This window comes from Elephantulus edwardii, unplaced genomic scaffold (assembly GCF_000299155.1).
Source record: "Elephantulus edwardii isolate Elephantulus edwardi_28Jun2011 unplaced genomic scaffold, EleEdw1.0 scaffold00132, whole genome shotgun sequence".
Classification (NCBI taxonomy): domain Eukaryota; kingdom Metazoa; phylum Chordata; class Mammalia; order Macroscelidea; family Macroscelididae; genus Elephantulus; species Elephantulus edwardii.
The window spans coordinates 9,032,287-9,048,861 of NW_006399882.1; the positions used below are offsets into that span (position 1 = coordinate 9,032,287).

The window sequence follows — 16,575 nt, forward strand, 5'->3', positions numbered from 1 at the left end:
GGATTGATTCAGTGACTGGGATAATTGGGATGGGAGTGTCAGAGACAGTGCGATTGGCACAGGACAGAGCGGAGTTTAGGGCTGTTGTACATAGGGTCGCTATGAGTCGCAGGCGACTCGACGGCACATAACAACACAACAACAACAAAGTGTACCACCGTAATTGTAACTATCACTCCAGCATATCAGAGATTGTGAGAATGGCACAAGATAGGGTAAAGCTCAGATCTGTCATTCATAGGCTCACCATGAGTCGTAGTTGGCTCGATGGCACCTAGCAAGAACAAGTGCACCGTTTGGTGGCATCAGTTGCAGTCCCTTTCCATTCATTGCCTCCCATTTGGAGCTGACTGACAGCTGGCCCTCCAGCAGTTTTCTGAGACTATAAATCACATGGATGAGATTGCCCATCTTTTTTTTTCTCCTCTACTAATTTATTTACAAAACTCCTCTAGGGAGCTCTGACGACATCATCTATAGTGAGTAGCACTGCTAACTCAAAGGCTGCTCTTCTCTGGCTGTTCCAGTGCACCCGCAGCTCCACAGGAGAAAGTGGAATCATCATCTCATGCGTGATTGACAGCCTTGGAAGCCTGATAATGGATCAGCTTTGAGTTGGAACCAACTCAGTGGCAGTGAGAGAAAGCTCCCTTCCCCAGAGCCCAGTTGGCATAATAGGTCCATTGATGGGCCATTAGCCTGTTCAAACCTCCCAGCTGCTCTTCAGGAGAGAGATGTGCAATCTGCTCCCACTGAGATTTATGGCCTCAGACTCCCAATGGAGCACTGCTAAGAGTCAGAATCCACTTGAAGGCCATGAGTTGAGTTTGCCTCTTATCCCTTTCACCTAGTGGTGCAGAAGTTAAAGCAGTCAGATGCTAACCAAAAGTTCGAGGATCAAACCACCAATCTGAGAATGACATCTTATATGGTTTTTAGAAAGATAAAAATCCTTGGAAAACTTAGGACAGTTCCACTCTGCAGGGTGAGTCAGAATTGAACTGATGTCAATGGGTTTGGATTTTAGGTTGTCCCTAGTAGCCTTTGTTTTCTAAGGTTGTAAATCTTAATGAGAGGAGATTTCCCATCTTTCTCCACTTGGGGATTTGAAGTGCTTGAGACACAGCCTTTTGGTCAGCAGTGAAACACACTACAAAATGTGCCACCAGAGCTCCAGTCATCTTTGTGAGTACGGAAGGGACTCTGGCATTCACCTTCCAACTGATAGGACAGCTGTTTGAACCCAACAGCCTCTTCTTGGGAAAAAGATGAGGCAGGTGCTTCCATAGAGATTCATGGCCATGAGAGCCCTGTCTCACAGGGCTACTGGGCTTCAGAATCAACTCAGTGCATTTTGGTCTTGGGTATGGAGCAGTATGTCATTGGGGATTTGAATTACATAACCCTGATGACAAGTTGAACACACCCTGGTGGTATGATGTGTTACATATTGAGCTATCAACTGAAAGGTTGGTGGTTCAAATCCACCAGCCACTCCATGGGAGAAAGCTGGACAGCTTCCTCTTGTCAAGACAAACAGTCTTGAAACCCGATAAACAGCCAGCGTGAGCCAGGATCAAAATGATGACAGTGGATTTAGATGTGAGTTGGATTACTGATTGTGATGAGCATCTTTCATGGACTTGACCATTTCTATATGTTCTGTGAAGAAATGCCTAGTCAAGTTCCTTCTCCATTTTTTCAAATATGGTGTTTTGTCTTTTTATATTCTGATACCAAACCTTCATCAAAGACATATGATTTACCCTTATTCTCCCCATTCTATAAGTTATGTTTTCACATTCTTTTTTTTTTTCGTTTTCACATTCTTGACATTACCCTTTGATGCACAGACATGCTACGTTTTGATGTGGCTTAATTTATGGATCATTTTTTGTCATACTTTTGGTAAGGATTGGTTCATATGTTATAGGCACTCTAAGTTTTTCAGTAGTTGAAGTCCAGTGAAAGAAAGTATCTATCAAAATTTGTTAAAAACTTTTTATTACTATTTGAGTTAAAGTTTATAGAGCAAATTGGTTTTCCATTTAATAGTTCTTGGATGTTATGTTTATGACACTGATTACAATTCCCACATTCAAAATTCTTAGAAGATAACCTTCTAGTTTGAAAGGTCAGGGTGTGTGCAGACACCTTTGCTTTCCTGGGGAACAGGATGGGGTTGTGTTGCAGTCCTTCCTACAGCATTTATGGCTCTTTTTATAAAAAGAGAGGTCGCAGGCCAGTTTTTCAGCAGTCTCCATGGTAATGGGATTCTGTTTATTCTTTGCAAGTTCCTCAGTAGTAGCAGGGTCATCTCTGAGATAAATTTGGATCCCCACAAGCAAGAAAGGAGGCATTGTACAGTGGCAAGTTATCTCAGGTACCCACTTTTCTTTCACATTTTCAAATGAAGATGGAGAGGTCACTGAAAAACAGACTAAAAATATGTCTATTTGTGGACAGTGGTCATAATCTGTCATAATCATCTTGCCCTGCAGTATCAAAAAGTCCAAGAGTATGTGGTTCTCCATCAATCGTAACCGTGGCTGTGTGTTGTTAATGCAGCTCATAGCAACCCTATGAACAACGGTTCTGAACCCTGCCCTATCCTGTGCCAACCTTAATGTCTCTGACACAACTTGCAGCCCATGGTATGGACTCAATACTCTTCTTCTGTGCTCGCTTCAGCAGCACATATACTAAAATTGGAACGATACAGAGAAGATCAGCAAGAAGTGTTCCAAGAAGAAAAATAAATAATCTTCTTCAGCACCACAGTTCAGAGACATCAGTTCTCCTTCTATCATCCCTAGTCATTGTCCAGCTTTCCAGTGCATAATACACAATTGCAGAGACCATCGCCTGGATCAGGCACACCTTAGTCTCCAGACTGACATTGTTGTTATTCAATACTCTGGAGAGGTTCCTGACAGCAGACTTTTCCAATGCAATTTATCTTTTGATTTCCTACCAACAAGCAGTGACTGTATAGCTATCAAAAACAGCTGGGACATATTCAGATGGGAATGTATTTGCTGTATATGATATCAGTAGACATGTTTTATCAACAGTATCATCACCCACAACAACACACGATTGTCTGCATTGCCAAAACAGTTTCATATCCATTTAATTCCAATTTGATAGGTTTCCTCAGCTTCTCCACTGGGGTGTTGCATAACAAGCACTTTAGCTGTTCTTCCCAGCCAGATTGGTTTTTTGGTGTTTCATTGAATATTCTTCACCAACACCACAATTCAAGCCGTCATTTCTTCTTTAGTCTTCCTTATTTATTATCCAACTTCTACTAGCAGATAAAGTCAAGACAGTGGCTCATCCTAGATCTTCAAAATGATGTACTTATGTGTTAGCACTTTGAGAGTTCCTACACAACAGAGTGAGTACTTTGTAGAAATACTGGACAAAGTGACAGAGTAATGGTGAGAAGTTGATGATAAATAATTTCTGGTGCAACCACTGTGGAAGGCGGTGTGGCACTTTCTCAAAAAGTTGCAAATAGAGATACCATTTGACCCAGCAATTCCACTCTTGGGAATATACCCTAAAGAGACCATAACCGCCACCCAAGCACATATACACACACCCATGTCTGTCGCGGCTTTGTTCACAATAGCAAAGAGTTGGAAACAACCTAAGTGCCCATCAACAAATGAATGGATAGAGAAGCTGTGGTATATTCACACAATGGAATACTATGCTGCATTGAAAAACAAGGAACTCATGCAATATTATTCAAAATGGGTGACCCTGGAGGACATTATGCTGAATGAAATATCTCAGTCACACAAGGACAGATAATGCATAGTGCCACTGTTGTAAAATGGGATTGACATCGGGATTGGGGGGAGACTGAGAAAAATGGGGTAAATAATGTATACTGCATTGAAACAGATGAGGGAGAAAACTGTTTAAAAGGGATATGTGATTGGGTATTTTTGTCATGATAGGAGTCTAGAATGAAGGCTGCATAGTGGAGTGGACCTGGGGGGAGAGATTGTAAAACAATGAAAGAATTTTTCTTTTACTTTTCAAAGAGGAGAGTGTACTGAGGGATGGGGTGGGGGAGGGAGAAAAGTGCAACGATAAATGAATGAAAATCCAAAATCTCTGTAAATTTTCATTAAAATTAATAATAAAATAATAATAATAATTTCATTTACCCAAAGATTTCTTTTTCAAGAAAAGCAATTCTATTTGTACAAACATACTGAGCATAAATTTGCTTCCTCTTTAGCCTTCTTTCTGGCACAGAAAGCCCATACCTCTTACACACTCGATGATGCAGATCCAGGATGCCAAGCCTGCCCAAAAGAGGAAGAGCTTCATTCAAGAAGAGCCTAAGGGCTTGATGAAAGGAATTGAAATCCAGCATCTGTATAAGGTAGCTACTCCCAGACCTCCTGTCCAGGCCCTTCCCATAGCACACCCCCAACTGCAGGATCAGGAATGCACCCCAAAAGCCCATTTCCTGTTATAATTAAACAGCTGGATAGAAGGTCCAGATGGTCTTCCATGCCAGCCCCTTCCCCAGGACACACCAGAACCCACCATGTAATGACTAGCTTTTTCCAGCAGCAGTTTCACCAGCTTTGAACCGGTTCAAACCAGTTCAGTCAAAGCTGACCCAGTGAAATCAAAACAGGCCTTTCCTTTTCCCTCTTCTTTCCCCCTCATCCCTCCTCATTGTTCCCTTCTCCCTTCAACCTTCCTCTCCATCCCTCTCCCCCTCCCTCCTCCCTTTTCCAACTTCCTCCTCTTTCCTTATTTCCTCCTCCATTTTCCCTTCTCTCTTTCCTCTCTTCCTTGGTAAAAGCTTTCCAGCTATTAGTTGCTCTCAGTCATTTTCCACTTACAACAATCCCATGTATAATAGAATCCTCACAATCTCTCCTGTGCTTTGGCCCATGGTTGCAGCCGTGTGCCAATCCATTTCACTGAGGGTCATCTTCCTTTTTTCTGACCCTCTGTTTTTCCAAGGATTCTGGCCTTCTCCAGGGACTGGCCCCTCCTGCTCAAAGTGTGTGAGACGAGGTCTCACTATTGCATTTTCAGTAGAACACCCTGGCTGCATTACTTCCTGTGAAGCTTTTGTGTGTCTAGTAGGCCATGGTACCATGTATTGTCTTGTCATCAATGCCACAATTCGAAGGCAGTTCAGTGGACGTCCCTTATCACCCAGAGTTGTCACAGGTCACCTCTACAACCCAGGGAGAGAGAAAAGCCAAGGAGAAGAACTGTTATGCTTGATTTACATCTGGACCAAACAGGTCCAAACAGGTGTGAGGAAAGTTTACCAAGTTCTTTCCGCAGAACCCTGTCTCCAAACCAACCACAGTGAGATGACAACACCCAGTTTCTCCCCTTTTGTAGTATCCACACAACAGGCTTCAAGTCGAGGCCAAAGTTCCATCTAGGCTTTAAAAAGAGCCATGCCATCCTTCCTGATGTCCATATGTATTAATCACTTGTATGTTGTTGTTGTTATATATTGTTGAGTTACCTGTGCCTCATAGTGACCCAATGCATAATAGCTCTGAACTCTGCCCTATCCTGAGACAGTCTCATCATCTCTGACACACCCATTACCTCAAATGGGATTGAAAATGCTGCCCACACCGGCCTAGAGAGCTGTATGCTGTGTCTAGACCCCTCCTTAGGCCAGAGCCTCCACCTCGGGGGCGGAAAGCCTTTGCTCTAGATGACACAGAGCAGGGCAGGAGCCAGAAGAGCACCCATTCACCTGCCACATTGTCTTGAGCTCCCATTGTTTAGAGGCCAGGTTCTAGGGGCTCCCCAGGAAGGCTTCCATCAATCCTTCTTGGTTAGATTCCTTAATAACTCCATGCAGCCAGTCCCTTCACTTGTCCTCCCACTGGGGAACTTGGAAGGGAAATGGATGTGGACATCTACTAAGTTCTAAGACCCTTGAGAAATTCCCCTGTGTGTGCCCTTGTGCAAGCCTGTCACACTCAATGTATAAGGCCATGCACACCTGTTGCACCCCACTCATGCGCCCACATGTGCCCCATGTGTGCATGCCTGTCACAGCCAACATATCCCCACATGTGCACCTGTTAATCACAAACTGTCACTCTACAGGTGTTTGACACTGGACAGAAGAAGAACATCGTGGTCAGAGATCTGACATTGAATATGTACAGGGGGCAGATCACTGTGCTCCTGGGACATAACAGAGCAGGGAAGACCACTGTCTGCTCTGTGCTCACAGATGTGTTTGCTGCTAGGCCACTTCCCATGTCTCCAGGGTTGGCCCCATCTTCCTTTGTGGGGTTTCATTGCCATTTTCATGTAAGCCTTTCCACTGATGTTCTAATCATCAGTATAGTGTCTAGGGAGCCCAGGTGCAATGGTTGAGTGCTCAGCCATGTACCAAATGCTTGGCTTCTCCAGCCCATCACACTTCCTGGGAGAGAAGACAAGGTGACCTGCTCCAGTGGGGAGTTCTGGTGGCATGTTCCTGAGCCCACTAACCACTGGAAACCCAACACCGGCTCTGCTGGCAATTCCAGCGAAACTCTCAGGGTGATACATGGTCATTCTTCTCCCCAGTTCACAAAACTCAATGGAGGGTTAGCTATGAGTGGGTTCAGAATGACAGCAATGAGTTGGTATTTAAAAAAAGAAGACTGCTACAATTCCTGAGGTACACGGTTCGAATCCACCAGGTACTCTGCTGTAGCAGGAGGGGCAATCTCCTCCTGTACCAGTCAGATCAGATTTGACAGTACACACACAAAATAAAATAAAATAAAATAAAATTACGAAGAAGAGGATTATAACCTGGGAAAACCTCTGAGGTGGTTGTATTGTCACATAGGATCACTGAGATTCAGAACGGAGTTGGCAGCCTCCACAATCAGTGTGATGTCTGTGCACTCCAAGGACTCCCCCGCAGAAAGGCATCTTTGGTTCTTGCACCAAGCTTGAGAAACTTGAGTTAGTGTGCTCAGGGCACATGTCAAGCTCTGCTGAGAGACGGTGCATAATAAAAGAGCAGAACCTTCCAGAGACCGTGAGTAGCAGGCATCCCAACAAGACGATCCACCCCTTGACTTCTAGGGCACTTAAAGGGTGCTGGCTAGAGATTTGATTCTCAGGAGGTACACTTAAATAATCCTCTCCCATTCCATAGCTAAAATAGTAACCAAAGAGATTTGAAAACTTAGCCATTCCTGATAGATATATACTCACAGCTTAATATGTGTCTAGATGGAGCCCTGGTGGTGCAGCATTGTGCATACACCTGCTGACCAAAAGCTTGGGAGTTTGAACGCAGCAGTTGTTCTGTGGAAGACAGACCTCATGACAGGCCTTTGTGAAGGGTATAGCCTCCCTGTGGCTGTGACCCGTGATCACTCCTGCGTGCCTGGAATGAATGCATCCTCATGGTTCCACTTGCAGCCAAGCTATAGACTGGACTGTAAAGTAAACCATAACATCAAGGAGGTACTCATTGCTTAGAACAACCAACCATATCAGATCAAAAGGGCAACATTTGCCAAGAGATAAAGTTCAAAAGAGAGTAAGGGTTAGGGAAGAAAGACAAGGGAAATGGGAAACACAGGGCGGGAGTGGGAAGAGTACTGCTGCAATGCAGTGAATACAATCAGTGCCATGAGGCAAAATGTGCATGAACTGATTTGGTAAACATATTCTCTGTTAGCTTTCATCCAAATCACAACAAAAAGTTTAAAAAAATACAGCCTAGATAATCCATGGGACAGTTCTCCTGTGTCCCCATAGGGTCCCTGTGAGTTGTAATCAATTTGATGGCACACAGCAGCAAACACATGTAAAGCTCTGACTGTTAAGTTTCTAGCCTTCAAGGAGCTCTAAACACCAGCCAATGCTTCTTGCTTGCATGCAGACGTCAAACTGCAGGGAGACTGTGGTCCTTGGGATCGGCTCATCCCAGCACTCCTCGTGGGTGTGGGTGCCCGTTCCAGAAAGGACATCTGAAGAGTGGCAAAGAAAGAAAGCTGAGTCCTAGGAGCCCTGACTCTCCCCCTGGTGCCAGAACTATAAAGCCAGGTCTTAGCTAAACAGATCATGCCTGATAGGTCAGGACTTGGAAGCAAACACGTCTCTTGGCATGGTCTCTCTGGGGTGTGGTCGTCTCTGGCACATAGGCCTCACTGCTCCTGGCAATGACTGAAAGAACCATCCGCCCCCAGACTTGGAAAGCCTTCACTGCCTGAAGGGTGGTCCAGCCAGACCCCCTGGCCCAGGGTGTAAAGGAGACAAATCAGAGACCATCAGGGTGCAAGGAGGTCCAGTCTGAGCACCTATATGTCCCATGATTTATGGAAGGGCCTCTTGAGCCCCAGACCCACTTGTCCTCTGCGGGGCGATGACTCTGACATTGTCTTGGCTGGTCTAGGTCTCCTAACCCTTTCCGGTGGAAAGGTTTACATAAACGGCTATGAAATTTCAGAAGACATGGATGAAGTTCAGAAGAGCATGGGTTGGTGCCCCCAGCATGACATCTTGTTTGATAACTTGACAGTGGCAGAAGACCTTTCCTTCTATGCTCATGTGAGCTGGGGCGGGCTTCTCTGCATCCACTCCTGGCGCACATCTGTGCTGCGTTGGTCTATAATCCAACCCATACTATCTCAAGCTACACTTTACCAAAAAAGAAAAAATGTTGTCAGGTGCAAATGTTTTCACTTCTTAGTCTCCAGAGGAGTAAAGTCAAGGAAGCATATATCTTAAATGCTATCCATCGGCTCGGAGTTACATCAGTCTTACCTGTAACAGAGAAAACCTTCCCAACCCTGCACCATGTTCACAATCTCTTCTCTGCTTAAACCCATTATTACAGTCATGTGTCTGTCTCTATCATTGAAGGGCCTCCTCTTTTTCATTGACCAAGTTTGATAGATATCCTTCTCCAGCACCCAGCCCCTCCTGATAAGATGCCCAAAGTGTGAGACGTAAAGTCTCATCACTCTTGCTTCTAAGGCACTTTCTGGCTGTACATCATCCCAGACACAATGGTGTGTTTTTTGACAGTCCAAGGTGTAGATAATATTCTCCTCCAACACCACAATTCAAAGGCATCTGTTCTTCTTCAGTCTTTCTTATTCTTTCATTGTCCAGCTTTCACATGAGTGATTGATAATAGATCCTAGGTCAGGTGAACTTTGGTCTTTAAAGTAACATTCTTGCTCTTTAGCACTTCAAAGATGTTCTTGATGGTAGACTTGCCCATTGCGATGCATCTTTTGATTTCTTTACTGCAGCTTCCTTGGACATTTGATTGTGGATTCAAGTAAAATGAAGTCTTTGACAACTTCAGTCTTTGTTTATCATGATGTTGTTTACTAGTCCAGTTGTGAGGATATGTGTTTTCTTTATGTTGATATCTAATCCAAAGGCTGTCATTTTTGAGCAATGTAAGTATTGTATGTGTTGATGTTATTATGGATCCCTTCCTGCCTTCTGAGCTTTGTCCCTGGGGAAACAAACAATCCTTTTGATTTACACGGTTGATGTCCTAAGGTGTTACCTCCTCACTGGTGTTACTGGTCACCATATAGTCCTTACTGTTCTGTCATCTGAGAAGCAAGGCTGGTGAGACTTAGTCTCACATATTTTTTTAAATTTGTTTTTAGGAAGGGCCAGTACCTGAGAGAGACGTTGTGCTTGTTAAAGCAGATAGTCATGAAAAAAAGACCCTTCGTGAGGCAGATTTACACAGTACCTGCACAGTGAGTCCATGGATGGTTCTGGATGGGGCAGTGCTTTGTCCATTTGTCACTGTGAGTTGGAACCAACTTGATGGCGTCTAACAGCATTGTTGGGCTGGAAATGAAGTCAGAAGGTGCTGTATTTACTTTTAATAAGCAATATTTACACAGGTCAAAAGGTGTTTTGTTGATTCTTTCCCTGAAGGCTGTATGTTTCTTGTTTCTCTTTCTTGAACCTTGTCTCGATGCAGATCAGTAACTTGAAATATCTCTCAATTTTGGTTAAAGAAAGGCCGACTGCCCCATGATTACCATGAATGATTTTGTTAGGGGCTTACTGACTGAGGTGAATCCCAGTATCAGGGCCTGAATCTCCACGGCCACCCCAGCAGTGTTGTGTAAGGATGATACAGTGAGCAGGAGTGAGCTAGCCACAAACTGGAATGTAGCCATTCAGCCTCAAGAAGGCCTGTTTCCCTGCATGTATATTTTGTCTTTATTTTATATTGGTTTGCATACAAATTTCATATGCATTGTGTTTCACATTTTTCTTTCCTTCACATTGTGTTTCATATGATCATTCCCATACATTGTGTTTTATAAAATGAATCCTCATTGAGTTATGCCCGGTGTTACCCCATCTTTTCAGACCCCTGCTGGATCTTTCACATTTCCTTTACCCCTTTCCTCCAGCCATCAAATTGTACCCTTACCCCTCTGTTCCCACTCTTTCCTCCTTGGGACCCTTATACAAATTTTACTAGTTATCCTTCTGTTTTTAAAATAATGGTCTTATCCAGTGTTTGTCCTTATGAGACTGACAGAGTTCACTCAGCATAATGCTCTCCAATCTCTCTCAAGTTGTGGAGTATTTTTTTTTTAAATCATTGCTCCTGAGTGCTGCATTCCTCAATCCAGTCAATTGTGGTTGGTCATTTGAGCTGTTTCCATGAATTGTGGTTGGACATTTGAGCTGTTTCCATGTGGAATCTCTATGTCCAGATTTTTGAGGAAGTGCCAAACTGCCTTCCAGAGTGGTTGTACCATTTGACAATCCCACTAACAGTGTGTGAGAGAATTCCAATCTCTCTGCATCCTCTCAACACTAATTGCTTACTATTCTGTTAAACTTTGTCACTGCTCCTGGGGTGAGATGGTATCTCATTGTAGTTTTGATTTGCATTTCTTTACTTGTGCTTGTTGGCTATCTGAATGTCTTCTTTAGTGAAGTGTCTGTTCATATCCTGTGCCCATTTTTTTCCTTTTTTTGGAATTCCATTCATTCATTGTTGCACTTTTCTCCACGCCCACCCCCACCCCCATACACACACCCATTCACTCCTCTCCTTCTGTGCCCATTTTTCAATTGGATTATTTACCTTTATCTTGTGGTGCTCAAGTATTTTATAAATTCTAGATATAAGCCCCTTATCTGACATGTCATTCCCAAATACTTTTTTCCCAGTCTTTTTACCCTGTTGGAGAAGTTTTTGGATGTGCATAGGGATTTGATTCTTAGAAGGTCCCATTCATCTATTTTATCTTCTCCTGGTTGTAGATTTTTCAGGATTCTTGGAAGACTGTTTATGTTATGGATTAGGACTACTAAGGTTCTTCCAAGCTTTTCTTTAATGAATTTTATAGTCCTTGATTTTAGTCCTAGGTCCATGATCCACCTTGATTTGGTTTTTTTATATGGAGTGAGATGTAGATCTTACTTAAGTCTTCTGCAAATAGTTTTCAAACAACAAATCTTAACCCTGTCCTATCCTGTGCCATCCTCACACTTTCTGATACACTGCAGCCCAGTGCTGCAGTCACTGTGTCAGACAACTTGGTCGAGGGTCTTCCTCTCCTTCACCAACCCTCTGCACTTCTGAGCATCATGCCCTCTCCAAGAAACAATAGCCCCTCCTAGCAACATAGCCAAAGTATGTGAGGTGAAGGCTCATCATCTCAACCTCCAAAGAGCACTCCGACTGCACCCTCTCCAAGACATATTTTTTTTCATCTCTCTTAGAGCTAGGGGTTTTGAACATTTCTTCATGTGCTTGTTGGCCATCTGAATGTCTTCTTTGGTGAAGTGTCTGTTTTGTTTTGTTTCTGTGGCCGTCCATGGGATGCTCAGTGCTCTTCTCCAACTCCACAGCTCAAAAACATCAATTCTTTTATCATCCTTCTTCATTGTCCAGTCTCAGATGCGTAAGAATCTATCAACTTGAGAATAAGTTTGAAGCATTTCTTTTGGTCAAAGACAATAAAATTGGAGCAGAGTTCAGAACTGTTGTACATAGGGTTGTTATGAGTCACAAACGATTTGCTAAGGGGAGCTCTGATGGCCTAGTGGCAAGAAGCTGCAACTACAATCCCAGAGGTGCACGGTTCGAATCCACCAGATGCTCTGCTGGGGAAGGAGGGGCAATCTCCTCCTGTCGGTACATGCACACAAAAATAATAAAATAAATAAAAATTTAAAAAACAAAAAAACAAACGATTCGCTGGCACATAACAACAACATTGAGATTGCATTAAACATGTAGAATGCTTTTGGTACCATTTTCTTTACATTGAGTCTTTCTATCCATCAACAGGAAACATTTTTCCATTTACTTAGGGCTTTTATTGTTTCTCACAGAAGTGTTTTGTAGTTTTCTTTGTAAAGGTCCTTTGTGTGTCTAGTTAACATTTGGGGAGCACTGGTGGCCTAGTGGCAAGAATTTGCACTGCAATTCCAAAGGTATGCTATTTGAATCCACCAGCTCCTCCACAGGAGAAGAATGAGTAATTTCTTCTCCTGTGATAAATTGCCTCTGAAAACCTGCCGCAAGGTCAGCTTTGGGTCAGTTCCTACTCAGTGGTATACAACAGTTAGGTTTATTCCTAAGAATCTCAATTTGTGGTAGGCTATTGTAAATGGTACTGCTTTCTTGGTTTTCTTCTGAGTGTTTTCCTTATTACTATAGAAGAATTCCATTAACTTTTGTGTATTGATTGATCTGGTATCTTGGTGGCCCAATTGCAAGAAGCTATGCTGCAATCCCAAAGGCATGCAGTTCAAGGCCACCAGCTGCTTCACGGGAGAAGGATGGGCAATCTCCTTCTGTGCGATTAACTAACTGCCTCTGAGAACATGCCAGAGAATCACTATGGGTCGGTTCTTCCTCAATAGTACACAACACAATATCCTGCCACTCTACTTAATTTGTCCACTAGCTCTAACAGTTTTTTGGTTGAGTCCTTGGGATTTTCTGTGTACACTATAATATCATCTGCATATAGCATCAATTTAAACATATCTTTGCTGATCTGGATGCCTTCTATTTCCTTGCTTTGTCATATATTACCCTAGCAACTACTTCCAATACAGTATTGAATTAGGAGTGATGACAGTGGGCATCCTTGTCTGGTCCCTTTTCACAAGGAGAATGCTTTTAGTCTTTCTCCATTGAGAATGATACTGGCTCTTGGTTTTGTGAATATATTTTTCACATTGTTGAGGAAATTGCCTTCTATTCCTATTTTGTTAAGTGTTTTAATCAGGAAGGTATATTGGAGTTTGTCAAATGCCTTTCAGTGTCAATTGCTAGGCTCATATGGTTCTTGTTATTTTTTATATTTTATTTTATTCTGATTTATTTGTTTTTCACAAAAAAATCCTTACCATTTCCTTCACCCCATCCATCCATTGAATTGTGCAAACCTATGATTAATACCCTACCCCCCCATCCTCACCCCTCTATTTCCACCCTCACCCCACCATTGATCCTCATACTTATTCTACAATAATGGTTTTGTACAGTATTTGTCCTTGTGAGACGGAGTTAGTTCACTCAGCATAATGGTCTCCAGTCCTTCCCAAGTTAGGTAGCAATTTACAAAACAATTGTTCCTATATGCTGCGTAGTATTCCATTGTATGTACCACAACTTCTCAATCTATTTTTTTGTGGTTGGACTTCCGGGCTTTTTCCATGTTCTTGCAATGGTGAATAATGCTGCTATGAGCATTGGTGTATAAGTTTCTGTTTGAGCCTCAGTTCTCATTTTCTTAGGGTATATTCCAAGCAATGGATGGATTACGTTGATTGTTTTCTTGCACACCTGTTATGATCCTACTTGGTCATGATGAACTTTTTTTTAATGTGCTGTTGTATTCTATTGGCCAAGATTTTTTTTAAAAGATTTTTGCATCTGTATTCATGAGAGATGTTGGTCTGTGGTTTTCTTTTTTTTTGGTAATATCTTTGCCTGGTTTCGGTAACAGGGATATGCTTGCTTCATAGAATGATGTTGGTACTTTTTTTATGGTAGAGTCTTTTTATGACTTGCTCAATTTCTTCTTTTGTGATGGGTCTGTTCAAGTGTTCTATATCTGTCCATGTCAATCTGGGAATGGCATGAGTTTCAAGGAATTTGACCATTTCCTCTAGGTTTTAAAATTTTTCAGAGTATAGCTACACAATCAAAACTTTTAGTACCAGCAGCCAGAATATCAAGAGACGAATTGCATTGGGAAAGTCAGCTGTCAGGGACCTCTCCAGAGATCTAAGGAGCAATTATCAGTCTGGAGACTAAGGTGCACCTGATCCTGGCCATAGTCTTCACAATTGCTTACTCTGCATCAGAGATCTGGACAATGACTAGGGATAATAGAGAATTGATGCCTTTGAGCTGTGGTGCTGGAGAAGAGTTCTGAATATACCATGTACTACCAAGCGCACAAACAGGTATGTCCTAGAGAGGCTGAAGCCAGTCTACTCCTTGGAGGCAAGGATTCTGAGGCTTCGTCTGACATGCTGGGCATGTTGCAAGGTGAGACTGTCCTTGGAGAAGAACATCAAGCTTGGAAGGGTGGAGGGATGGAGGAAGAAAAGGAGACCATCGATGAGATGGATTGATACAGTGACTGGGGTAATGTGGGTAGGCATGTCAGAGACAATAAAGTTGGCACAGGATAGAGTAGGTTTCAGGGCTGTTGTACATAGGGTTACTATGAGTTGCAAGCAACTAGATGGCACTTAACAACAATAGCTTTTTATAATATTCCAGTATTATCAATTTCATTTCACCTGGTTCTGTTGTGATGTCACCTATTTCTTTTTGTGTGTGTGAATAATATAACTCTTATTTGCTTTAATAAAAAACGTCTATGTCCACATATATAAACATGAATAAAGTTCAGAATAGGAGCCAGTACAAAGCTGACTGTCCAGAGGGCTTTCAGAGGTTGTAAGGTGCATTAAGGGAAATTGCCCCTCTTTCTATCGTGGAGCAGCTGATGGATATGAACTGCATGCTTTGGGATTGCAGCATAGCTTCTTCTTTAAAAAAAATGTAAAAAGCATGTATGGGGATCCAAAGGTGTAAGGTTGGGAGCAGAAAAGTGAGGATGGGTAGAGATGAAATCACAGGGTTGCACAATTTGGTGGATGGAGGGAGTGGGTCAAGGAAATGAGAAGGATCTGGTGGGGACCAGAAGAGACAGGGTAATGGTGAGCATAGTACAGTGGTGATTAACTTTTTTTTTACAAAGAAGTTGTCTTTTTCATTTGTGGGTTTCTCATTTGGAAATGAGGTGCAGACTTTCTGACTGCTTCATGCTGAACAGGAGCATTGAGATGAAAGGGAAGGGGAGCCCACTTTAACATTTTACTGGTGATCTTGAGTTGAAGCTGCATGCCCTCTTGTTCAGTTAGAAGATATTTTCCTGACATTTTCTGCTAGTGTTTGCCTGGGTGAGTCTTGTGCTGGTGGCTGGCTGAGCTTTGAGGCTCCATCACCTTTGCTTCCTTTCCTGGCAGTTCCCTTTTGTCTCTGTAACTAAGCTCAGGGTTCAGGTCTGGAACAAGACTCAGTGTTCAGCTTACCTATAGGAAAGGGAGCAAACCTAGAGAGAACAAATTTATGAGTTACAAAGAGAAGGGCTTTGGAGATGTTATTCACAGATGCACTAGAGAAGGAGATGGAGGAGAGTGACTTAGATAAAATTCCTCATACACACCAAGCAGCTCTCCCCAGCAACCTAATGGCACTCCCCAGGGCCCAAGAGACTCTTCCTGGGGGCTGGGTGGCAATCCTCAAGGGCCAAGTGGCATCCCCCCATCCAAAGCTCTTCTGAGGTCTGAATTTTGCACCCTACTGGAGACCAAGGCCAGGGACAGCACTTCTGGCTCTAGCGCCATCATTATTGCCATCTTCCTGTCCACCAAGTGGTCTAATTGTTAACTCGCAATAGGCATTATTACTTCCCCCTTCCACAAATGGTGAAGGGGCTTCCAGAGTGGTGAACAGACCCACTCAAGGTTGCAAAAGTAATAAAGGCAATAGAACAAGCACTCAAACCAACCTTCACTCCCATGGCTCCATGGCACCACCACTGTCCCCGCCATCTCCTCCCACACGGGGGCCCACGGCTGCTGACAACCACTGCTGATGACCATTCAGGATGTCCATCATACCAGCCACAGGCCGTGGTGCCCACCACCCGGCCCAGGTGAGGGGACCTCTGGGCTTTGGCTGTGGTGGCTGTGCGGGGATGTGGTGGTATGGGTTTGGCAGCAGGCGGCTGGGGCCAGTGGGACTCACCCATGGTTTTTTGAGAATATTTGTCCTCTTGATGTTGAGTCTTAATCCATATTGAAGACCAGTAGTCAACTGCTTAACTGTTCAGGTGTAGATAAACTGTGTGCTGTGGAGGGCCATGGCGACCTGTTTCAGTGGGGCTCGGCACACTGCTTCCCCCCCTTGTCATCTCAGTTCTGATAATTGCTTTTATTTTTTTTCTTTTTTTCCCCTATAATTATATTTTATTAATTTTCATAAACATTTACAGAGATTTT

The 16,575-nt window shown here is 43.2% G+C and overlaps 1 pseudogene; it reads left to right on the forward strand.

Annotated features, from left to right (window-relative positions):
• Window positions 1-16,575, forward strand: part of LOC102876896 — a 165,462-nt pseudogene that overhangs the window by 88,774 nt on the left and 60,113 nt on the right.